At 59.4% G+C, this 25051-nt stretch overlaps 1 long non-coding RNA gene across 1 annotated transcript in view; it reads right to left on the bottom strand.

Moving 5' to 3' along the window:
* LOC117981537 (uncharacterized) overlaps positions 1–25051 on the bottom strand; it is a 58263-nt gene that overhangs the window by 21954 nt on the left and 11258 nt on the right. The window lies entirely within an intron of this gene.

Here is a 25051-nt window from a genome sequence, read left to right on the forward strand (position 1 = left end):
GCATTAGGGTTGATTCCATGTCTTTGCTATTGTGAATAGTGCTGCAGTGAACATACACATTTATGTATTTTTATGACAGAATACTTTACATTCCTTTACGTATATACTTGGTAATGGGATGGCTGGGTCAAATACTATTTCTGTTTTTAAGTCTTTCAGGAATTGCCAAACTGTTTTCTACAGTGGTTGAACTAATTTACATTCCCACCAACAGTGTATAAGCATTCCTTTTTCTCTACTACCTTGTCTTGTCAGCATCTGATATTTTTTGACTTTTTTTGTTTGTTTGTTTGAGAGAGTTTCACTCTTGTGGCCCAGGCTGGAATGCAGTGGCATGATCTCAGCTCACTGCAAACTCCGCCTCCTGGGTTAAAATAATTCTCTTGCCTCAGTCTCCTGAGTAGCTGGGACTACAGGCACACACCACCATGCCCAACTAATTTGTGTATTTTTAGTAGAAACAGGGTTTCTCCATGCTGGCCAGGCTGGTCTTGAACTTCTGACCTCATGATCCACCCACCTTGGCCTCCCAAAGTGCTAGGATTACAGGCGTGAGCCACCGCACCTGGCCATTTTTTGACTTCTTAATAATGGCCATTCTGACTAGTGTGAGATGGCATTTAATTGTGGTTTTGATTTGCATTGCTCTAACAATCAGTGATGTTGAGCTTATTTTAATATGCTTCTTGGCCGCATGTATGCCTTATTTTGAAAAGTGTCTGTTCATGTCCTTTGCCTACTTTTTCATGAGGTTGTTTTTTTCTTGTAAAGTCATTTAAGTTCCTTATAGCTGCTGGATATTAGACCTCTGTTAAATGCATAGTTTGCAAAAACTTTCTCCCATTCTATAAGTTGTCTGTTTACTCTGCTGATAGTTTCTTTTGCTATGCGGAAGCTCTTCAGTTTAATTAGGTCCCATTTGTCAATTTTTGCTTTTGTTGCTATTGCTTTTGGTGTCTTCATCATGAAATCTTTGTCATTTCCTATGTCCAGGATGGTATTGCCTAGGTTGTCTTCCAGGGTTTTTATAGTTTGGGGTTTTACATTTAAGTCTTCAATCCATCTTGAGTTAATTTTTGTATGTGGTAAAACATAGGGGACCAATTTCATCCTTCTTCATATGGCTAGCAAGTTATCCCAGAGCCATTGATGAAATAGGTAGTTCTTTCCCCATTGCTTGTTATTACTGACTTTGTTGAAGATCAGATGGTTGCAGGTGTGTGGCCTTATTTCTGGGCTCTCTATTCTGTTCCTTTGGTCTATATAGACCATAATATGTCTGTTTTTATACCAATACCATGCTGTTTTGGTTACTGTAGCCCTGTAGTATAGTTTGAAGCTGGGTAGGATGATTCCTCCAGCTTTGTTCTTTTGCTTAGGATTGCCTTGGCTATTCAGGCTAATTTTCAGTTCCATATGAATTTTAAAGTAGTTTTTTCTAGTTCTGTGAGAAATGTTATTGGTAGTTTAATAGGAATAGCACTGAATCTATAAATTGCTTCGGGTGATATGGCCATTTTAACAATATTGATTCCTCCTATCCATGAGCATGGAATATTGTTCCATTTGTGTCATCTCTGATTTCTTTGAGCAGTGTTTTGTAATTCTCCTTGTAGAGATCTTTCACCTCGCTGATTAGCTGAAGTCCTAGGTATTTTATTCCTCTGTGGCAATTGTGAATGGGATTGCATTCCTGATTTACCTCTCAGCTTGACTCTTGTTGGTGTATAGGAATGCTAGTGATTTTTGCAAACTTACTTTGTATCCTGAGACTTTGCTGAAGTTGTTTATCAGCTTAAGGAGTTTTGGGCCAAGACTATGGGGTTTTCTAGATATAGGATCATTTGTCTGCCAACAGGGATAGTTTGGCTTCCTCTCTTCCTATTTGGATGCCTTTTTAATTTTTTTTTTTTTTTTTTGAGACACTCTGTCACCCGGGCTGGAGTGTAGTGATGCAATCTCAGCTCACTGCAACCTCCACTTCCTGGGCTCAAGTGATCCTCCTGGTTCAGCCTCCTGAGGAGCTGGGACTACAGATGCAAGCCACCATGCCCAGCTAATTTTTTGCTTTTTTTTTTTTTTTTTTTTTTTTTGTAGAGACAAGGTCTCACTGTGTTACCCAGGCTGATCTCAAACTCCTGAGCCCAAAGCAATCCACCTGCCTCAGCCTCTCAAAGTGCTGGGATTATAGGAGTGAGCCACCATGCCTGGACAAGATGCCTTTTATTTATTTCTCTTGCCCAATTGCTCTGGCTGGGACTTCCAATACTACGTTGAACCGGAATGGTGAGAGAGAGAATTCCTATCTCATGCTGGTTTTCCAGGGGAATGCTTCCAGCTTTTGGCCATTCAGTATGATGTTGGCTGTGGGTTTGTCAGAGATGCCTCTTATTATTTTGAGGTATGTTCCTTCAATATCTAGTTTATTGAGAGTTTTTAACATTAAGGGGTATTGAATTTTATAAAAAGCTTTCTCTGACTCTATTGAGATAATCGTATGGTTTTTGTCTTTGGTTCTGTTTATGTGATGAATCATATGTGTTGATTTATGTATGTTGAACCAACCTTGCATGCCAGGGATAAAGCCTACTTGATCATAGTGGATAAGCTTGATGATGTGCTGCTGGATTCCATTTGCCAGTATTTTGTTGAGGGTTTTTGTGTCGATGTTCATCGAGGATATTGGCCTGAAGTTTTTGTTGTTGTTGCTGTATCTCTGCCAGGTTTTGGTATCAGAATGATGCTGGCTTCACAGAATGAGTTAGAGGGGAGTCTCTCCTCCTCAATTTTTTTGGAATCATTTCAGCAACAATGGTACCAGTCCAGTTCTCCTTTTACATCTGATATACTTCAGCTGAGACTCCATCTGGACCTGGGCTTTTTTTGATTGGTAAGCTATTCATTACTGATTCAATTTCAGAGCTCATTATTGGTCTGTTCAGGGATTCAATTTCTTCCTGGCTCAGTTTTTTGTTTTTTGTTTGTTTGTTTTTGAGACAGAGTCTTGCTCTGTCTCCCAGGCAGGAGTGCAGTGGTGCAATCTTGGCTCACTGCAACCTCTGCCTCCCAGGTTCAAGCAATTCTCCTGCCTCAGCCTCCTGAGTAGCTGGGATTACAGGCATGCACCACCATGCCCAGCTAATTTTTATATTTTAGTGGAGATGGGGTTTCACTATGTTGGCCAGGCTGGTCTCAAACTCGTGATCTCAAGTGATCCACCCACCTTGGCCTCCTAAAGTGCTGGGATTACAGGCTTGTGCTACCATGCCTGGCCCTGGCTCAGTCTTGAGAGGGTGTATATGTCCAGGAATTTACCCGTTTTTTCTGGATTTTCTAGTTTATGTGCATAGAGGTGTTCATAATATTCTCTGGTGGTTATTTATATTTCTGTGGGGCCACTGGTAATATCTCCTTTGTCATCTCTGATCGTGTTTATTTGGATCTTTGCTTTTCTTCTGTATTAGTATAGCTAGTGGTCTATCTATTGTATTAACTTTTTCAAAAAACCAACTTCTGGATTTGTTGATCTTTTGAATGGTTTTCATGTCTCAGTCTCCTTCGGTTCTGCTCTGATTTTGGCTACTTCTTGTCTTCTGCTAGCTTTGGGGCTGGTTTTCTCTTGGTTCTCCAGTTCTTTTAGTTGTGATGTTCGGTTGTTAAATTGAGATCTTTCTAACTTTTTGATGTGGGCCTTTAGCGCTATAAATTTCCCCTTAACACTGACTTAGCTGTGTCCCAGAGATTCTGGTATGCTGTATCTTTGTTCTTATTAGTTTGAAAGAACGTCTTGATTTCTGACTTAATTTCATCATCTACACAAAAGTCAATCAGGAGCAGGTTATTCAATTTCCATGTAATTGCATGGTTTTGAGTGAATTTCTTAGTCTTGATTTCTAATTTGGTTGTGCTGTGGTCTGAGGAATTGGTTGTTATGATTTCAGTTCTTTTGTATTTGCTGAGGAGTGTTTTTTGTTCAATCATGTGATCTATCTTAAAGTACGTGTCATGTGGCAATGAGAAGAATGCATATTCTGTTGTTTCGGGGTGGAGAGTTCTGTAGGTGTCTATCAGGTCCATTTGTTCCAGTGCTGAGTTCAGCTCCTGAATTTTTTTGTGAATTTTCTGCCTTAATGATCTGTCTAATACTGTCAGTGGGGTGTTAAAGTCTCCCACTATTATTGTGTGCGAGTCTAAGTCTCTTTGAAGGTCTTTAAGAACTTGCTTTATAAATGTGGGTGCTCCTATGTTGGGTGCATATATATTTAGGATAGTTAGGTCTTCTTGTTGAATTGAACCCTTTACCATTATGTAATGCCCATCTTTGTCTTTTTTGATCTTTGTCGGCTTAATGTCTGTTTTGTCTGAAGTTAGGATTGCAACCCCTGATTTGTTGTTTTCCATTTGCTTGGTAGATTTTTCTCCATCCTTTTATTTGAGCCTATGGATGTCACTGCATGTGAAATGGATCTCTTGAAGACAACTTACCAATGGCTATTGGTTCTTTATCCAGCATGCAACTCTGTGCCTTTTAATTGGGGCATTTAGCCCATTTACATGCAAGGTTAGTATTGATATATGTGGATTTGCTCCTGTCATCATGTTAACTGATTATTATGCAGATTTGTTTGTGTGGTTGCTTTATAGTGTAACTGGTCTGTGTACTTTGGTATGTTTTTGTAGTGGCTGTTAACAGTCTTTCTTTTCCATATTTAGTGCTGCCTTCAGGAGTTCTTGTGAGGCAGGTCTGGTGGTGACAAATTCCCTCAGCATTTACTTGTCTGAAAAGGATCTTATTTCTCCTTCACTTACGAAGCTTAGTTTGGCCAGATATGAAATTCTGGGTTGGAATTTCTTTAGGAATGTTGAATATTGGCCCCCAATCTCTTCTGGCTTGTAGGGTTTCTACTGAGAGGTCTGCTCTTAGTCTGACAGGTGTTCCTTTGTAGGTGACCTGGCCTTTCTCTCTGGCTGCCTTTAACTTTTTTTCTTTCATTTCAACCTTGAAGAATTTCATGATTATGTGTCTTGGGGATGATCTTCTCATGGAATATCTTACTCTGAGTTTCCTGGATTTGGATGGCAGCCTCTCTAGCTAGGCTGGGGAAGTTTTCATGGATGATATCCTGAAATCTGTCTTCCAAGTTGCTTACACTCTCCCCATCTCTTTCAGGGACACCAATGAGTCACAGATTTGGATTACAGAATCCCATATTTCCTGGAGGTTTTGTTCATTCCTTTTCAAAGTTCTTTTGTCTCCATTCTTGTCTGACTGTCTTATTTCAGAAAGCTAGTCTTCAAGCACTGAGATTCTTTCCTCCACTTGGTATATTCTGCTATTAACACTTCTGATTGCATTATGAAATTCTTATAGTGTGGTTTTCGGTTCTATCAGGTCAGTTATGTTCTTTTCTATACTGGCAATTTTGTCTGTCAGCTCCTGCATCATTTTATTGTGACTCCTATCATCCTTGGATTGGGTTTCCACGTACCCCTACACCTCAATGATCTTGGTTCCTATCCATATTCTGAATTCTATTTCTGTCATTTCAGCCATCTCAGCCTGGTTCAGAACCCTTGCTGGAGAGGTGGGGCAGTCATTTGGAGGAAAGAAGGCACTCTGGCTTGTGTTGTCTGGGTTCTTGAACTGGTTCTTTCTTATCTTTTTGGGCTGATGTTCCTATGCTCTTTGAAGTTGCTAACCTTTGGATAATTTTTTTTTCTTTTATCCTATTTGATGACCTTGAGGATTTGATTGTAGTATAAGTTGGATTCAGCTGACTGGCTTTGTTTCTGGATGATTTTAGGGGGCCAAGGCTCAGTTCCTGACTCCCGGACTGTGTGCTCTAACTGGGGGACTTGTATCAGGCACCAACTTTGTTCTCTGGCTCCTGGAGGTTAGGAATCAACTGCACTGAGGGATCAAGGTGCTCCTCACTACCGGTCACTACACTCTGATAGGTGGCGCCAGCCAATGCATTTTGCAGTGCAGTGGCAGCAGGATCCATTCTTGCTTGCACATGCCAGCAGCCGTGGTGGCAGCAGCACAGGGTGCACGTTCATCGGCTGTGGCAGGGTGCTAGCAAGTGCTTGGGTGCCTGCCTCCATGCAGGTGTTCACCACAGTGGCAGAAGAAAGCACCTGGGGGGCAGGGCCCCCTGCTGGCAACAGCCATGCTGGTGGTGGTGTTGGGATGGAGGTGGAGCACCGGCAGGCCCAGGCCTGTGGCATTCTTTGTGCCCCACAGGCAGGGTGGTCCCTGTTCCGTGCCTAGTTTCACTCCCGCAACAGTGTTGGTGCAAGAGTGGGGTGCAAGGGAAGTGGGGCTGGCTGGCTCTGTGTCTGCCAAGGCTCCAACTGCAATGGCAGTCAGCAGGGGGCGTGGGGCAAACGGTACTCCTGCCACAGCAATGGCAGGGCACGGTGCAAACACACAGGTACACTGGCGGGCAAGGAAAGCAAAACCCACCTGCACAGATATGCACTGGCAAAAGCAAGATGGGGGGTGACAGTGGGCCCTGGAGAAGCTGCAGTGTGGGAGGCAGTGGGCAGGCTGGCACAGGGATATGGGGGCTGCCCTGCTGGAGCTCTCCACCAATCAGGCATGGTCCACCAGTGCAGAAGCTATGCTGCAGGCCCCCAGGGCACCCAGAGCTGCCCTGCAAGCAGGCGTGGCCAGGCCGGGGCCCTGGGAGAGGCCAGCAGACCAAGGCATGCTCGGGTCAGACTGGCCCCATCTGATGGGCAAGACCGCCCCGCAAAGATCACATACAACAGCTCCCCTAGGGCTAAAATCTCCTATGGGAGGAATTTGAGCCTGGGGGATGGCCCTCCACTACAGACTCTCCTGCACCAAACCCTCTGGGCTCTGCCTCAGCTGGCTGCTGCCCCCACACCTTCTCTAGGCAGCTCTCTCTGCCACCTCGAGTGTCCATGGTGGTTAATCTCCTCCTGCCGGGATTCCAGAGGCCCGTAGTGACAGTGGGCTCCTCCTTGCCAGTTCAACTCACCCATTCTCCCTGAGTCTTGGGGACCAGTAACGAGTCCCAGTGCGCAGTGGCCCCGTGCAGGGTTCCCAGCTTCCTCCCGCTTCAGCCTAGCTTCTGTGTCCTCCTGCAGTCCACTCCGGGTGTCCAGCAGTCCACTCCCGGTGCCTTCCCTCTGAAGATCTGTTGGAAACATGCCAGTTGTCTCTGCCCCTCGGTGGCAGCTGTTTCACCTGGCTACGTTGTCGGCTGTCTTCCAACTTTTAGCCTATTTTTCTTTAATTCAGTTAATTAGAGCTCTTTTTTTTTTTTTTTTTTTTGAGATGGAGTTTCACTCTTATTGCCCAGGCTGGAGTGCAATGGCACGATCTTGGCTCACCGCAACCTCAGCCTACCGGGTTCAAGCAATTCCCCTGCCTCAGTCTCCTGAGTAGCTAGGATTACAGGCATGCACCACCACACCCGGCTAATTTTGTATTTTTAGTAGAGACAGGGTTTCTCCATGTTAGTCAGGCTGGTCTTGAACTCCCGACCTCAGGTGATCCACCCACCTCAGCCTCCCAAAGTGCTGGGATTACAGGCATGAGCCACCGCGCCCGGCAATTAGAGCTGTTTTATAGAAAGACCATAAGCGACACATTAAATACACAGACAGACAGAAATGAAGAATCAACACAGAATTCCGTTGACTAAAAGTGTTTAGAGGGAGAGCAGGGGCTTTAAAACAATATCTGCACAAATATAGCCCAAATATCGGTTTTAATAAAGTCGATTTCTAACTATAGAGCTCTCAAAAGAAAAATCCTTTTAAAATCTGGCTGGGCATGGAGGCTCACGCCTGTAATCCTAGCACTTTGGGAGGCCGAGGTGGGTGGATCACCTGAGGTCAGTAGTTCGAGACCAACCTAGCCAACATGGTGAAACCCCATCTCTACTAAAAATATAAAATTAGCCAGGCATAGTGGCAGGCACCTGTAATCCCAGCTACTCGGGAGGCTGAGGCAGGAGAATTGCTTGAACCCAGGAGGCGGAGGTTGCAGTGAGGCAAGATCACACCATTGCACTCCAGGCTGGGCAACAGGAGTGAAACTCCATCTCAAAAATAAAAATAATAATAATAATAAATCTTTTATTACCAGATTTCAGCCAGGACAACGGGCCAATATTTCTGGCTTTTGAATTGTTTTACTAAAGGTAAATCAGTGAGCCTTAACGAAAAGGATGACTTAACCACAGATATTCAAAGTGTCTCCAAAGAGATAATAAGTGATTTGTACAAGGTCTAAAATCTCCCCAAAGGTAGTTCAAGACAGAAAATCAGAAGCTGTCCATAGAGGGGAAAATAATCAATAAGCGGCAAAAGTCCAGCAAGTATTAGACCACGAAGGACTCACTCCCAAAGCCAGGAACTGAACCCAGGCCACGATTGCGAAGAACCACCAGAGCCTTAGCTAGCTGATCTCTAGCACAAGGTGGCTGCTGGTGTCTTTCCCAGGAGTCAGTTCCAACAGCAACTCAATCTAAAAAGCCCGCTAAAGTCCAGATGGCAATCTTCCAGGTTTTTACCATCTTAGCAAAAGGTATTTCCAGAAAGGGAGTAAAGCAGGCATCTCCGTGATCCCCAAGAATCCACTCTCAGAAATGGGCTTAAGAAAGTGATAGGCGGCCGGGCGCGGTGGGTCACACCTGTAATCCCAGCACTTTGGGAGGCCGAGGCGGGTAGATCACGAGGTCAGGAGATCGAGACCATCCTGGCTAACGTGGTGAAACCCTGTCTCTACTAAAAATACAAAAACAAAATTAGCTGGATGTGGTGGTGGGCACCTGTAGTCCCAGCTACTCAGGAGGCTGAGGCAGGAGAATGGCATGAACCCGGGAGGCGGAGCTTGCAGTGAGCCGAGATTGCACCACTGCACTCCAGCCTGGGCAACAGAGTGAGACTCTGTCTCAAAAAAAAAAAAGAAGAAGAAGAAAGCGATAGACAGTAAAAGCCCTGTAGGGATGAGACCTTTTAAGACAAAACTCTTGAGAGGGCTCAACACACTCAGGGGAAGAGCAAGGCAACTCATTTCTGACTCCTGGTCCTTGGACCAGCCGCCTGACGTGAACTTGAAAATTCCTGCCCTCCGGATGGTGGAGAGCAGGAGAGAATTCCTGCACATGGTCACAAAGTCACGCTTTCAAGGACATAAACCAAGACAAGAGGGAAACTTCCTCCAGTTTTTGCTCCAGGAACCCGCAGCAAAGTTTGTCACTGACCAGCCTGTCGGACCAGGTTGAGCCGTGGGCTTCCAGGGGTCCTGAGCTCATGTTTATCCTGTGGTGCCCCCTCTTTATGACAGAACAACAGAGAAAAACGAATTCATAGCACAAGGTACTCCAGATTTGCTACAGCCTCAGACTAGCCTCACAAATCCTTCTTCTCATTAATAAACAGTGGTTTTTACCATTCACTCAACCAGTATGCACAGAGAGAGAGGGCCCAGAAGCCTGGCTGGTAAGGCATTATTATTATTATTATTATTATTTTGAGGTGGAGTTTCACTCTTGTTGCCCAGGCTGGAATGCAATGGTGCGATCTCAGCTCACTGCAACCTCCGTCTCCCGGGTTCCAGTGATTCTCCTGCCTCAATCCCCCAAGTAGCTGGGATTACAGCCGCCCACCACCACACCTGGCTAATTTTTTTTTTTTTTTTTTTTTTTTTGTATTTTTAGTAGGGACGGGGTTTCACCATGTTGGCCAGGCTGGTCTTGAACTCCTGACCTCAGGTGATCCGCCCGCCTTGGCTTCCCAAAGTGCTGGGATTACAGGCATGAGCCACTGCGCCCAGCCCGGTAAGACATTCTTACCCTGCTGCTGGCATGCCAGGTTTTTTGGGTCCCCTTTCCCTGGGCTGCCCTGGTGACCCTGCTCACAGCACCAACCACAGCTATGGGGGCGAAGCCACATCACGAAGGAAAATCACCTTTTTCCACTTCATGGAATCACAGGGGGAAGAAACCTCTCGATTTTGCGAGATGCTGCCCAGTGAGCTGCATGGGGAACCGGCAAAATTAACATTTTCCATCCCAGCTGTCGCAAAATACAAGGAAACAGACACAGGTCACCTCGCTCAGCAGCCAACATTGACCGCACAAGGCTCAGACTTGCCCCCTGTGGTCCCTGGTGTCTTTGATGCACTCAAGGTGGGGAGGGATGACCTCTCACTGGGAATTCAATGGGTGGTCTTTGGGCCAGATGGACGAGCGGACGGACACCCCCAGTCAGGCCTGTTGAGCTTCCACTAACAATTCCTTCAGGGCTCACCAAATGGGACCACACAAATAAGGAGGCTTCTCTGAGTGAGGCTTGCTGGACTTCCATCAGCGACTCCTTCAGAGATCCCCCCCACGTGTTCAAACACACACACGACACCACCACAAGTGTTTCCACTCAGAGGCACTCACCACGCAGAAGCCGGGTCCAGCTGTCATGGAGTCCAAAACCAAGCGGGAGTGACAGAAAGGAAAATAAGATCTTGGGTCCCCAGACTCACTATGCCAAAGGAAAAAGTTAAGCTTGGAAACTGAGTCATGCAAAAAACAAAAACAAAAACAAAAAAAACCCCTGCCTTTCCTTTTGTTCTTAAACGGACAGCTACAAGATAGAAGGCCACGTGTCTCCCCAGGTGGCCTCCCTCACCTGAAAATGTAAATGAACAACAAATCAGCCAGGCACGGTGGCTCGTGGCTCACGCCTGTAATCCCAGCACTTTGGGAGGCCGAGGCGGGTGGATCACCTGAGGTCAGGAATTCGAGACCAGCCTGGCCAACATGGCAAAACCCCCATCTCTACAAAAATACAGAAATTAGCCAGGCGTGGTGGTAGTGCATGCCTGTAATCCCAGCTACTCAGGAGGCTGAGGCAGGAGAATCGCTTGAACCCGGGAGGCAGAGGTTGCGGTGAGTTGAGATTGCGCCACTGCACTCCAGCCTAGATAACAGAGTGGGAGTCCATCTCAAAACACACACACACACACACACACACACACACACACACACACACAAATCAACTGTTCCTCTGGCCCCCACTTTCACCTGCAACCTGGAGAGCAGTGGACACTGATCACAGCCTCACAAGAATATGACCTTCCCTTTTTTCCTTTCCTCCTTCCCCTGCGGCCACTTCTTTCTTTAAATATTGAAGCCCCAAAACCCTCTTTGGAAAAGGAGTGGGCTGCACACCCTACTGTGGCTTCTGCCTCTTTTTCCCAGGCATGGCTTCAACCTTGGCAAAGTGAACCTCTGAACCGGTTGAGACCTGTCTCAGTCACTCTGTGGGAGGGGCCTCCCCTGAGGTTGGGGAAGATGTCCCAAGAGGAGAGGACAAGCAGCAACTCAAGGAGGCCTGGAGCCAACTTCGGTTTCAGGGTTGAGCCAGGGTCAAGGTGGCAGTGGAAGTTAGAGGAAGAGCCTAAGGCCCCAGTGGTGGGAGCAGATGCTGAAATCCCCGGGAGCACTTTGGACTGTGCCCTGGGAGAGGCGGGAACCAAGCCTGAGAGCAGAGTACTGGCAGCTGCACGTTGGAATGTGAAGCCTGGACACAGGGAGGTCAGGCAGCGAGCTCACGGCAGCCCAGCCAGAGAGTCAGCCTGCTCTCCCCGCACTGAGCCAAGGCTGGGAGACAGCCTACCTCCCGCCAGAGCCAGCAGGCAGGTCCCAGCCCAGCCTGCCCTGTCCTGACATCTGCACTCCCCGTCAGGCCTCCTGGCCAGCCCCACAGTCCCTGCCTTCCAAGAGACACAGGCAGCGGCAGCAGCGGCTGGATGGGGGAGGCCAAGAATCAGGGGCACTCCCCCACAGGACCCTGAATCATGGCCAGAGAAAGGTCAGGGCAGGATGAGGCCTGTGGCCACGGGCAGATCTCAGGTGGCTGACCCGTCCTAGGAGCACACAGGGCAGCTGTGGCTCCTTCCCTCTCGAACCCAGAAAACAGGGCAGAGCTCATCGGTGGCCTCATCTGCCAGCCCCAGTAGTGAGGCCGCCGGCTCATTCTTCATGGGGAAGCAGCATCTGGCTTTCTGGCTCCAGACACCGCCTGCTGGGCCAGGCCTTCAACCAGGTCCCTCCTGACAGCAGGCACACCTGAGTCCAGACACAAGACAGAGCTGGGAGGCAGCCTGCAGCAAACGTGCCCCAAGCTCCACAGGCGCCTAACCCAGTCCTGCCAGGGGAGAGTGCTCCAGGCTCCGCCCTCTCGCTGGAGGCCCACTGCTCACTCTCACCCATGGGACTTCTCCCCACAGGCCCCAGCAGCCTCCTCCCGTCATCGGAGACGCTACCAGGACAAAAGTCTTCCACAACAAGGGCCAAAGGCCTCTTAGTCATGGAAGTCTCCCTGAACCTATTCTGCTTCGGCGGTTGCCTGGTTTAAAATTTTAAAAATTAAAAAAACAAAAGCCTCCGCATGAGAGCAGGCCCGTCCCAGTCTCATGATGTCTCTGCTCTGGTGTGTGAGGAGGAGGGAGTGCCGTGTGAGGGGAGGGAGTCGCGTGTGAGGGGGAGGGAGTGCCGTGTGAGGGGGAGGGAGTGCCGTGTGAGGGGGAGGGGGTCCCGTGTGAGGGGGAGGGGGTCCGGTGTGAGGGGGAGGGAGTCCCGTGTGAGGGGGAGGGAGTCCCGTGTGAGGGGGAGGGAGTCCCGCGTGAGGGGGAGGGAGTCCCGTGTGAGGGGAGGGAGTCCCGTGTGAGGGGGAGGGAGTCCCGTGTGAGGGGGAGGCAGTCCCGTGTGAGGGGGAGGGAGTCCCGTGTGAGGGGGAGGCAGTGCCGTGTGAGGGGGAGGGAGTGCCGTGTGAGGGGGAGGGAGTCCCGTGTGAGGGGGAGGGAGTCCCGTGTGAGGGGGAGGGGGTCCCGTGTGAGGGGGAGGCAGTGCCGTGTGAGGGGGAGGGAGTGGCGTGTGAGGGGGAGGGAGTCCCGTGTGAGGGGGAGGGGGTCCCGTGTGAGGGGGAGGCAGTCCCGTGTGAGGGGGAGGGAGTGGCGTGTGAGGGGGAGGGAGTCCCGTGTGAGGGGAGGGAGTGGCGTGTGAGGGGGAGGGAGTCCCGTGTGAGGGGGAGGGGGTCCCGTGTGAGGGGGAGGCAGTCCCGTGTGAGGGGGAGGGAGTGGCGTGTGAGGGGGAGGGAGTCCCGTGTGAGGGGAGGGAGTGCCGTGTGAGGGGGAGGGAGTCCCGTGTGAGGGGGAGGGAGTCCCGTGTGAGGGGGAGGGAGTGCTGTGTGAGGGGGAGGGAGTCCCGTGTGAGGGGGAGGGAGTGGCGTGTGAGGGGGAGGGAGTCCCGTGTGAGGGGGAGGGAGTCCCGTGTGAGGGGGAGGGAGTCCCGCGTGAGGGGGAGGGAGTCCCGTGTGAGGGGAGGGAGTCCCGTGTGAGGGGGAGGGAGTCCCGTGTGAGGGGGAGGCAGTCCCGTGTGAGGGGGAGGCAGTGCCGTGTGAGGGGGAGGGAGTCCCGTGTGAGGGGGAGGGAGTCCCGTGTGAGGGGGAGGGAGTCCCGTGTGAGGGGGAGGGAGTCGCGTGTGAGGGGAGGGAGTGCCGTGTGAGGGGGAGGGAGTGCCGTGTGAGGGGGAGGGAGTCCCGTGTGAGGGGGAGGGAGTCCCGTGTGAGGGGGAGGCAGTGCCGTGTGAGGGGGAGGCAGTGCCGTGTGAGGGGGAGGGAGTCCCGTGTGAGGGGGAGGGAGTCCCGTGTGAGGGGGAGGGAGTCCCGTGTGAGGGGGAGGGAGTGCCGTGTGAGGGGGAGGCAGTGCCGTGTGAGGGGGAGGGAGTCCCGTGTGAGGGGGAGGGAGTCCCGTGTGAGGGGGAGGGAGTCCCGTGTGAGGGGGAGGGAGTCCCGTGTGAGGGGAGGGAGTCCCGTGTGAGGGGGAGGGAGTCCCGTGTGAGGGGGAGGGAGTCCCGTGTGAGGGGAGGGAGTCCCGTGTGAGGGGAGGGAGTCCCGTGTGAGGGGAGGGAGTCCCGTGTGAGGGGGAGGGAGTCCCGTGTGAGGGGGAGGCAGTCCCGTGTGAGGGGGAGGCAGTCCCGTGTGAGGGGGAGGGAGTCCCGTGTGAGGGGGAGGGAGTCCCGTGTGAGGGGGAGGGAGTCCCGTGTGAGGGGAGGGAGTCCCGTGTGAGGGGGAGGGAGTCCCGTGTGAGGGGGAGGGAGTCGCGTGTGAGGGGAGGGAGTCCCGTGTGAGGGGAGGGAGTCCCGTGTGAGGGGAGGGAGTCCCGTGTGAGGGGGAGGGAGTCCCCTGTGAGGGGGAGGCAGTGCCGTGTGAGGGGGAGGGGGTCCCGTGTGAGGGGGAGGGAGTCCCGTGTGAGGGGGAGGCAGTGCCGTGTGAGGGGAGGGAGTCCCGTGTGAGGGGGAGGGGGTCCCGTGTGAGGGGAGGGAGTGCCGTGTGAGGGGAGGGAGTCCCGTGTGAGGGGGAGGGGGTCCCGTGTGAGGGGGAGGGAGTCCCGTGTGAGGGGAGGGAGTCCCGTGTGAGGGGGAGGGGGTCCCGTGTGAGGGGGAGGGGGTCCCGTGTGAGGGGGAGGCAGTGCCGTGTGAGGGGGAGGCAGTGCCGTGTGAGGGGAGGGAGTGCCGTGTGAGGGGAGGGAGTACTGTGTGAGGGGGAGGGGGTCCCGTGTGAGGGGGAGGGGGTCCCGTGTGAGGGGGAGGCAGTGCCGTGTGAGGGGGAGGGGGTCCCGTGTGAGGGGGAGGGAGTCCCGTGTGAGGGGGAGGCAGTGCCGTGTGAGGGGAGGGAGTCCCGTGTGAGGGGGAGGGAGTCCCGTGTGAGGGGGAGGGGGTCCCGTGTGAGGGGGAGGGAGTCCCGTGTGAGGGGGAGGCAGTGCCGTGTGAGGGGAGGGAGTCCCGTGTGAGGGGGAGGGAGTCCCGTGTGAGGGGGAGGGGGTCCCGTGTGAGGGGAGGGAGTCCCGTGTGAGGGGAGGGAGTCCCGTGTGAGGGGAGGGAGTCCCGTGTGAGGGGAGGGAGTCCCGTGTGAGGGGGAGGGGGTCCCGTGTGAGGGGGAGGGAGTCCCGTGTGAGGGGGAGGGAGTCCCGTGTGAGGGGAGGGAGTCCCGTGTGAGGGGAGGGAGTCCCGTGTGAGGGGGAGGGGGTCCCGTGTGAGGGGGAGGGAGTCCCGTGTGAGGGGGAGGCAGTGCCGTGTGAGGGGAGGGAGTCCCGTGTGAGGGGGAGGGGGTCCCGTGTGAGGGGGAGGGAGTCCCGTGTGAGGGGGAGGGAGTCCCGTGTGAGGGGGAGGCAGTGCCGTGTGAGGGGAGGGAGTGCCGTGTGAGGGGAGGGAGTCCCGTGTGAGGGGGAGGGGGTCCCGTGTGAGGGGGAGGGAGTCCCGTGTGAGGGGGAGGCAGTGCCGTGTGAGGGGGAGGGAGTGCCGTGTGAGGGGGAGGGGGTCCCGTGTGAGGGGGAGGGAGTCCCGTGTGAGGGGGAGGGAGTCCCGTGTGAGGGGGAGGGAGTCCCGTGTGAGGGGGAGGGAGTCCCGTGTGAGGGGAGGGAGTCCCGTGTGAGGGGAGGGAGTCCCGTGTGAGGGGGAGGGGGTCCCGTGTGAGGGGGAGGGAGTCCCGTGTGAGGGGGAGGCAGTGCCGTGTGAGGGGAGGGAGTCCCGTGTGAGGGGGAGGGGGTCCCGTGTGAGGGGGAGGGAGTCCCGTGTGAGGGGGAGGCAGTGCCGTGTGAGGGGGAGGGAGTCCCGTGTGAGGGGGAGGGGGTCCCGTGTGAGGGGGAGGCAGTGCCGTGTGAGGGGGAGGCAGTGCCGTGTGAGGGGGAGGGAGTCCCGTGTGAGGGGGAGGGAGTCCCGTGTGAGGGGGAGGGAGTCCCGTGTGAGGGGGAGGCAGTGCCGTGTGAGGGGAGGGAGTGCCGTGTGAGGGGAGGGAGTCCCGTGTGAGGGGGAGGGGGTCCCGTGTGAGGGGGAGGGAGTCCCGTGTGAGGGGGAGGCAGTGCCGTGTGAGGGGGAGGGAGTCCCGTGTGAGGGGGAGGGGGTCCCGTGTGAGGGGGAGGCAGTGCCGTGTGAGGGGGAGGGAGTCCCGTGTGAGGGGGAGGGAGTCCCGTGTGAGGGGGAGGGAGTCCCGTGTGAGGGGGAGGGAGTCCCGTGTGAGGGGGAGGGAGTCCCGTGTGAGGGGGAGGCAGTGCCGTGTGAGGGGGAGGGAGTCCCGTGTGAGGGGGAGGGAGTCCCGTGTGAGGGGGAGGGAGTCCCGTGTGAGGGGGAGGGAGTGCCGTGTGAGGGGGAGGGAGTCCCGTGTGAGGGGGAGGGAGTCCCGTGTGAGGGGGAGGGAGTCCCGTGTGAGGGGGAGGGAGTCCCGTGTGAGGGGAGGGAGTCCCGTGTGAGGGGAGGGAGTCCCGTGTGAGGGGGAGGGGGTCCCGTGTGAGGGGGAGGGAGTCCCGTGTGAGGGGGAGGCAGTGCCGTGTGAGGGGAGGGAGTCCCGTGTGAGGGGGAGGGGGTCCCGTGTGAGGGGGAGGGAGTCCCGTGTGAGGGGGAGGCAGTGCCGTGTGAGGGGAGGGAGTGCCGTGTGAGGGGAGGGAGTCCCGTGTGAGGGGGAGGGGGTCCCGTGTGAGGGGGAGGGAGTCCCGTGTGAGGGGGAGGCAGTGCCGTGTGAGGGGGAGGGAGTCCCGTGTGAGGGGGAGGGGGTCCCGTGTGAGGGGGAGGCAGTGCCGTGTGAGGGGGAGGGAGTCCCGTGTGAGGGGGAGGGAGTCCCGTGTGAGGGGGAGGGAGTCCCGTGTGAGGGGGAGGGAGTCCCGTGTGAGGGGGAGGGAGTCCCGTGTGAGGGGGAGGCAGTGCCGTGTGAGGGGGAGGGAGTCCCGTGTGAGGGGGAGGGGGTCCCGTGTGAGGGGGAGGCAGTGCCGTGTGAGGGGGAGGGAGTCCCGTGTGAGGGGGAGGGAGTCCCGTGTGAGGGGGAGGGAGTCCCGTGTGAGGGGGAGGGAGTGCCGTGTGAGGGGGAGGGAGTCCCGTGTGAGGGGGAGGGAGTCCCGTGTGAGGGGGAGGGGGTCCGGTGTGAGGGGGAGGGAGTCCCGTGTGAGGGGGAGGGAGTCCCGTGTGAGGGGGAGGGAGTCCCGTGTGAGGGGAGGGAGTCCCGTGTGAGGGGGAGGGAGTCCCGTGTGAGGGGGAGGGAGTCGCGTGTGAGGGGGAGGGAGTCGCGTGTGAGGGGGAGGGAGTCGCGTGTGAGGGGGAGGGAGTCCCGTGTGAGGGGGAGGGGGTCCGGTGTGAGGGGGAGGGAGTCCCGTGTGAGGGGGAGGGAGTCCCGTGTGAGGGGGAGGGAGTCCCGTGTGAGGGGGAGGGAGTCCCGTGTGAGGGGGAGGGGGTCCGGTGTGAGGGGGAGGGGGTCCCGTGTGAGGGGGAGGGAGTCCCGTGTGAGGGGGAGGGAGTCCCGTGTGAGGGGGAGGGAGTCCCGTGTGAGGGGGAGGGAGTCCCGTGTGAGGGGGAGGCAGTCCCGTGTGAGGGGGAGGGAGTCGCGTGTGAGGGGAGGGAGTCCCGTGTGAGGGGGAGGGAGTCGCGTGTGAGGGGAGGGAGTGCCGTGTGAGGGGGAGGGAGTCCCGTGTGAGGGGGAGGGAGTGCCGTGTGAGGGGGAGGGAGTCCCGTGTGAGGGGGAGGCAGTCCCGTGTGAGGGGGAGGGAGTCGCGTGTGAGGGGAGGGAGTGCCGTGTGAGGGGGAGGGGGTCCGGTGTGAGGGGGAGGGAGTCCCGTGTGAGGGGGAGGGAGTCCCGTGTGAGGGGGAGGGAGTGCCGTGTGAGGGGGAGGGAGTCCCGTGTGAGGGGGAGGCAGTCCCGTGTGAGGGGGAGGGAGTCGCGTGTGAGGGGAGGGAGTGCCGTGTGAGGGGGAGGGAGTCCCGTGTGAGGGGGAGGGAGTCCCGTGTGAGGGGGAGGGGGTCCGGTGTGAGGGGGAGGGAGTCCCGTGTGAGGGGGAGGGAGTCCCGTGTGAGGGGGAGGGAGTCCCGTGTGAGGGGGAGGGGGTCCGGTGTGAGGGGGAGGGAGTCCCGTGTGAGGGGGAGGGAGTCCCGTGTGAGGGGGAGGGAGTCTCGTGTGAGGGGGAGGGAGTCTCGTGTGAGGGGGAGGGAGTCCCGTGTGAGGGGGAGGGAGTCTCGTGTGAGGGGGAGGGAGTCCCGTGTGAGGGGGAGGGAGTCCCGTGTGAGGGGGAGGGAGTCCCGTGTGAGGGGGAGGCAGTCCCGTGTGAGGGGGAGGGAGTCGCGTGTGAGGGGGAGGCAGTGCCGTGTGAGGGGGAGGGAGTCCCGTGTGAGGGGGAGGGAGTCCCGTGTGAGGGGAGGGAGTCCCGTGTGAGGGGGAGGCAGTGCCGTGTGAGGGGGAGGGAGTCCCGTGTGAGGGGGAGGCAGTCCCGTGTGAGGGGGAGGCAGTCCCGTGTGAGGGGAGGGAGTCCCGTGTGAGGGGGAGGGAGTACCGTGTGAGGGGGAGGGAGTCCCGTGTGAGGGGGAGGCAGTCCCGTGTGAGGGGGAGGGAGTCGCGTGTGAGGGGAGGGAGTCGCGTGTGAGGGGAGGGAGTGCCGTGTGAGGGGGAGGGAGTCCCGTGTGAGGGGGAGGGAGTCCCGTGTGAGGGGGAGGGAGTCGCGTGTGAGGGGAGGGAGTGCCGTGTGAGGGGGAGGGAGTCCCGTGTGAGGGGGAGGCAGTGCCGTGTGAGGGGGAGGGAGTCCCGTGTGAGGGGGAGGGAGTGCCGTGTGAGGGGGAGGGAGTCCCGTGTGAGGGGGAGGCAGTCCCGTGTGAGGGGGAGGGAGTCGCGTGTGAGGGGAGGGAGTGCCGTGTGAGGGGGAGGGAGTCCCGTGTGAGGGGGAGGCAGTGCCGTGTGAGGGGGAGGGAGTCCCGTGTGAGGGGGAGGGAGTCCCGTGTGAGGGGAGGGAGTCCCGTGTGAGGGGGAGGGAGTCCCGTGTGAGGGGAGGGAGTCGCGTGTGAGGGGGAGGGAGTCGCGTGTGAGGGGAGGGAGTGCCGTGTGAGGGGGAGGGAGTCCCGTGTGAGGGGGAGGGGGTCCCGTGTGAGGGGGAGGCAGTGCCGTGTGAGGGGGAGGGAGTCCCGTGTGAGGGGGAGGGGGTCCGGTGTGAGGGGGAGGGAGTCCCGTGTGAGGGGGAGGGAGTCCCGTGTGAGGGGGAGGGAGTCCCGTGTGAGGGGGAGGCAGTGCCGTGTGAGGGGGAGGGAGTCCCGTGTGAGGGGGAGGGAGTCCCGTGTGAGGGGGAGGGAGTCCCGTGTGAGGGGAGGGAGTCGCGTGTGAGGGGGAGGGAGTCGCGTGTGAGGGGAGGGAGTGCCGTGTGAGGGGGAGGGAGTCCCGTGTGAGGGGGAGGGGGTCCCGTGTGAGGGGGAGGCAGTGCCGTGTGAGGGGGAGGGAGTCCCGTGTGAGGGGGAGGGGGTCCGGTGTGAGGGGGAGGGAGTCCCGTGTGAGGGGGAGGGAGTCCCGTGTGAGGGGGAGGGAGTCCCGTGTGAGGGGGAGGGGGTCCGGTGTGAGGGGGAGGGAGTCCCGTGTGAGGGGGAGGGAGTCCCGTGTGAGGGGGAGGGAGTCTCGTGTGAGGGGGAGGGAGTCCCGTGTGAGGGGGAGGGAGTCCCGTGTGAGGGGGAGGGAGTCTCGTGTGAGGGGGAGGGAGTCTCGTGTGAGGGGGAGGGAGTCCCGTGTGAGGGGGAGGGAGTCCCGTGTGAGGGGGAGGGAGTCCCGTGTGAGGGGGAGGGAGTCCCGTGTGAGGGGGAGGCAGTCCCGTGTGAGGGGGAGGGAGTCGCGTGTGAGGGGAGGGAGTGCCGTGTGAGGGGGAGGGAGTCCCGTGTGAGGGGGAGGGAGTCCCGTGTGAGGGGGAGGCAGTCCCGTGTGAGGGGGAGGGAGTCCCGCGTGAGGGGGAGGGAGTGCCGTGTGAGGGGGAGGAGGGAGTCCCGTGTGAGGGGGAGGGAGTGGCGTGTGAGGGGGAGGCAGTCCCGTGTGAGGGGAGGGAGTCCCGTGTGAGGGGGAGGGAGTCCCGTGTGAGGGGGAGGGAGTCCCGTGTGAGGGGGAGGCAGTCCCGTGTGAGGGGGAGGGAGTCGCGTGTGAGGGGAGGGAGTGCCGTGTGAGGGGGAGGGAGTCCCGTGTGAGGGGGAGGGAGTCCCGTGTGAGGGGGAGGCAGTCCCGTGTGAGGGGGAGGGAGTCCCGCGTGAGGGGGAGGGAGTGCCGTGTGAGGGGGAGGAGGGAGTCCCGTGTGAGGGGGAGGGAGTGGCGTGTGAGGGGGAGGCAGTCCCGTGTGAGGGGAGGGAGTCCCGTGTGAGGGGGAGGGAGTCGCGTGTGAGGGGAGGGAGTGCCGTGTGAGGGGGAGGGAGTCCCGTGTGAGGGGGAGGGGGTCCCGTGTGAGGGGGAGGCAGTGCCGTGTGAGGGGGAGGGAGTCCCGTGTGAGGGGGAGGGAGTCCCGTGTGAGGGGGAGGGAGTCCCGTGTGAGGGGGAGGGAGTCCCGTGTGAGGGGGAGGGAGTCCCGTGTGAGGGGGAGGCAGTCCCGTGTGAGGGGGAGGGAGTCGCGTGTGAGGGGAGGGAGTGCCGTGTGAGGGGGAGGGAGTCCCGTGTGAGGGGGAGGCAGTCCCGTGTGAGGGGGAGGGAGTGCTGTGTGAGGGGGAGGGAGTGGCGTGTGAGGGGGAGGCAGTCCCGTGTGAGGGGAGGGAGTCCCGTGTGAGGGGGAGGGAGTCCCGTGTGAGGGGGAGGGAGTCCCGTGTGAGGGGGAGGCAGTCCCGTGTGAGGGGGAGGGAGTCGCGTGTGAGGGGAGGGAGTGCCGTGTGAGGGGGAGGGAGTCCCGTGTGAGGGGGAGGGAGTCCCGTGTGAGGGGGAGGCAGTCCCGTGTGAGGGGGAGGGAGTCTCGTGTGAGGGGGAGGGAGTGCTGTGTGAGGGGGAGGGAGTCCCGTGTGAGGGGGAGGGAGTGCCGTGTGAGGGGGAGGGAGTGCCGTGTGAGGGGGAGGGAGTCCCGTGTGAGGAGGAGGGAGTGCCGTGTGAGGGGGAGGGAGTGGCGTGTGAGGGGGAGGGAGTCCCGTGTGAGGGGGAGGGAGTGCCGTGTGAGGGGGAGGGAGTGCCGTGTGAGGGGGAGGGAGTGGCGTGTGAGGGGGAGGGAGTCCCGTGTGAGGGGGAGGGAGTGCCGTGTGAGAGGTAGGGAGTCCCGTGTGAGGGGGAGGGAGTGCCGTGTGAGGGGAGGGAGTCCCGTGTGAGGGGGAGGCAGTCCCGTGTGAGGGGGAGGGAGTGCTGTGTGAGGGGGAGGGAGTGGCGTGTGAGGGGGAGGCAGTCCCGTGTCAGGGGAGGGAGTCCCGTGTGAGGGGGAGGGAGTCCCGTGTGAGGGGGAGGGAGTCCCGTGTGAGGGGGTGGGAGTCCCGTGTGAGGGGGAGGGAGTCCCGTGTGAGGGGGAGGGAGTCCCGTGTGAGGGGAGGGAGTCGCGTGTGAGGGGGAGGGAGTCGCGTGTGAGGGGAGGGAGTGCCGTGTGAGGGGGAGGGAGTCCCGTGTGAGGGGGAGGGGGTCCCGTGTGAGGGGGAGGGAGTCCCGTGTGAGGGGGAGGGAGTCCCGTGTGAGGGGGAGGGAGTCCCGTGTGAGGGGGAGGGAGTCGCGTGTGAGGGGGAGGGAGTGGCGTGTGAGGGGGAGGCAGTCCCGTGTGAGGGGGAGGGAGTGCTGTGTGAGGGGGAGGGAGTCCCGTGTGAGGGGGAGGGAGTCCCGTGTGAGGGGGAGGGAGTCCCGTGTGAGGGGGAGGGAGTCCCGTGTGAGGGGGAGGCAGTCCCGTGTGAGGGGGAGGGAGTCCCGTGTGAGGGGGAGGGAGTCCCGTGTGAGGGGGAGGGAGTCCCGTGTGAGGGGGAGGGAGTGCCGTGTGAGGGGGAGGGAGTCCCGTGTGAGGAGGAGGGAGTGCCGTGTGAGGGGGAGGGAGTGGCGTGTGAGGGGGAGGGAGTCCCGTGTGAGGGGGAGGGAGTGCCGTGTGAGGGGGAGGGAGTGCCGTGTGAGGGGGAGGGAGTGGCGTGTGAGGGGGAGGGAGTCCCGTGTGAGGGGGAGGGAGTGCCGTGTGAGAGGTAGGGAGTCCCGTGTGAGGGGGAGGGAGTCCCGTGTGAGGGGGAGGCAGTCCCGTGTGAGGGGGAGGGAGTGCTGTGTGAGGGGGAGGGAGTCGCGTGTGAGGGGAGGGAGTGCCGTGTGAGGGGAGGGAGTCCCGTGTGAGGGGGAGGCAGTCCCGTGTGAGGGGGAGGGAGTCCCGTGTGAGGGGAGGGAGTCCCGTGTGAGGGGGAGGGAGTCGCGTGTGAGGGGAGGGAGTGCCGTGTGAGGGGGAGGGAGTCCCGTGTGAGGGGGAGGGGGTCCCGTGTGAGGGGAGGGAGTCCCGTGTGAGGGGGAGGGAGTCCCGTGTGAGGGGGAGGGAGTGCCGTGTGAGGGGGAGGGAGTCCCGTGTGAGGGGGAGGGAGTCCCGTGTGAGGGGGAGGGATTGCCGTGTGAGGGGGAGGGAGTCCCGTGTGAGGGGGAGGGAGTCCCGTGTGAGGGGGAGGGAGTCCCGTGTGAGGGGGAGGGAGTGCCGTGTGAGGGGGAGGGAGTGCCGTGTGAGGGGGAGGGAGTCCCGTGTGAGGGGGAGGGAGTCCCGTGTGAGGGGGAGGGAGTCCCGTGTGAGGGGAGGGAGTCCCGTGTGAGGGGGAGGGAGTCCCGTGTGAGGGGGAGGGAGTCCCGTGTGAGGGGGAGGGAGTCCCGTGTGAGGGGAGGGAGTCCCGTGTGAGGGGGAGGGAGTCCCGTGTGAGGGGGAGGGAGTCCCGTGTGAGGGGGAGGGAGTCGCGTGTGAGGGGAGGGAGTGCCGTGTGAGGGGGAGGGAGTCCCGTGTGAGGGGGAGGGAGTCCCGTGTGAGGGGGAGGGAGTCCCGCGTGAGGGGGAGGGAGTCCCGTGTGAGGGGAGGGAGTCCCGTGTGAGGGGGAGGGAGTCCCGTGTGAGGGGGAGGCAGTCCCGTGTGAGGGGGAGGGAGTCCCGTGTGAGGGGGAGGCAGTGCCGTGTGAGGGGGAGGGAGTGCCGTGTGAGGGGGAGGGAGTCCCGTGTGAGGGGGAGGGAGTCCCGTGTGAGGGGGAGGGGGTCCCGTGTGAGGGGGAGGCAGTGCCGTGTGAGGGGGAGGGAGTGGCGTGTGAGGGGGAGGGAGTCCCGTGTGAGGGGGAGGGGGTCCCGTGTGAGGGGGAGGCGGTCCCGTGTGAGGGGGAGGGAGTGGCGTGTGAGGGGGAGGGAGTCCCGTGTGAGGGGAGGGAGTGCCGTGTGAGGGGGAGGGAGTCCCGTGTGAGGGGGAGGGGGTCCCGTGTGAGGGGGAGGCAGTCCCGTGTGAGGGGGAGGGAGTGGCGTGTGAGGGGGAGGGAGTCCCGTGTGAGGGGGAGGGAGTCCCGTGTGAGGGGGAGGGAGTCCCGCGTGAGGGGGAGGGAGTCCCGTGTGAGGGGAGGGAGTCCCGTGTGAGGGGGAGGGAGTCCCGTGTGAGGGGGAGGCAGTCCCGTGTGAGGGGGAGGCAGTGCCGTGTGAGGGGGAGGGAGTCCCGTGTGAGGGGGAGGGAGTCCCGTGTGAGGGGGAGGGAGTCCCGTGTGAGGGGGAGGGAGTCGCGTGTGAGGGGAGGGAGTGCCGTGTGAGGGGGAGGGAGTGCCGTGTGAGGGGGAGGGAGTCCCGTGTGAGGGGGAGGGAGTCCCGTGTGAGGGGGAGGGAGTCCCGTGTGAGGGGGAGGCAGTGCCGTGTGAGGGGGAGGCAGTGCCGTGTGAGGGGGAGGGAGTCCCGTGTGAGGGGGAGGGAGTCCCGTGTGAGGGGGAGGGAGTCCCGTGTGAGGGGGAGGGAGTGCCGTGTGAGGGGGAGGCAGTGCCGTGTGAGGGGGAGGGAGTCCCGTGTGAGGGGGAGGGAGTCCCGTGTGAGGGGGAGGGAGTCCCGTGTGAGGGGAGGGAGTCCCGTGTGAGGGGAGGGAGTCCCGTGTGAGGGGGAGGGAGTCCCGTGTGAGGGGGAGGGAGTCCCGTGTGAGGGGAGGGAGTCCCGTGTGAGGGGAGGGAGTCCCGTGTGAGGGGGAGGGAGTCCCGTGTGAGGGGGAGGCAGTCCCGTGTGAGGGGGAGGCAGTCCCGTGTGAGGGGGAGGGAGTCCCGTGTGAGGGGGAGGGAGTCCCGTGTGAGGGGGAGGGAGTCCCGTGTGAGGGGAGGGAGTCCCGTGTGAGGGGGAGGGAGTCCCGTGTGAGGGGGAGGGAGTCGCGTGTGAGGGGAGGGAGTCCCGTGTGAGGGGAGGGAGTCCCGTGTGAGGGGAGGGAGTCCCGTGTGAGGGGGAGGGAGTCCCCTGTGAGGGGGAGGCAGTGCCGTGTGAGGGGGAGGGGGTCCCGTGTGAGGGGGAGGGAGTCCCGTGTGAGGGGGAGGCAGTGCCGTGTGAGGGGAGGGAGTCCCGTGTGAGGGGGAGGGGGTCCCGTGTGAGGGGAGGGAGTGCCGTGTGAGGGGAGGGAGTCCTGTGTGAGGGGGAGGGGGTCCCGTGTGAGGGGGAGGGAGTCCCGTGTGAGGGGAGGGAGTCCCGTGTGAGGGGGAGGGGGTCCTGTGTGAGGGGGAGGGGGTCCCGTGTGAGGGGGAGGGAGTCCCGTGTGAGGGGGAGGCAGTGCCGTGTGAGGGGAGGGAGTGCCGTGTGAGGGGAGGGAGTCCTGTGTGAGGGGGAGGGGGTCCCGTGTGAGGGGGAGGGGGTCCCGTGTGAGGGGGAGGGAGTCCCGTGTGAGGGGGAGGCAGTGCCGTGTGAGGGGGAGGGGGTCCCGTGTGAGGGGGAGGGAGTCCCGTGTGAGGGGGAGGCAGTGCCGTGTGAGGGGAGGGAGTCCCGTGTGAGGGGGAGGGAGTCCCGTGTGAGGGGGAGGGGGTCCCGTGTGAGGGGGAGGGAGTCCCGTGTGAGGGGGAGGCAGTGCCGTGTGAGGGGAGGGAGTCCCGTGTGAGGGGGAGGGGGTCCCGTGTGAGGGGAGGGAGTCCCGTGTGAGGGGAGGGAGTCCCGTGTGAGGGGGAGGGGGTCCCGTGTGAGGGGGAGGGAGTCCCGTGTGAGGGGGAGGCAGTGCCGTGTGAGGGGAGGGAGTCCCGTGTGAGGGGGAGGGGGTCCCGTGTGAGGGGGAGGGAGTCCCGTGTGAGGGGGAGGGAGTCCCGTGTGAGGGGGAGGCAGTGCCGTGTGAGGGGAGGGAGTGCCGTGTGAGGGG

This window comes from Pan paniscus, chromosome 7 (assembly GCF_029289425.2).
Source record: "Pan paniscus chromosome 7, NHGRI_mPanPan1-v2.0_pri, whole genome shotgun sequence".
Lineage (NCBI taxonomy): Eukaryota > Metazoa > Chordata > Mammalia > Primates > Hominidae > Pan > Pan paniscus.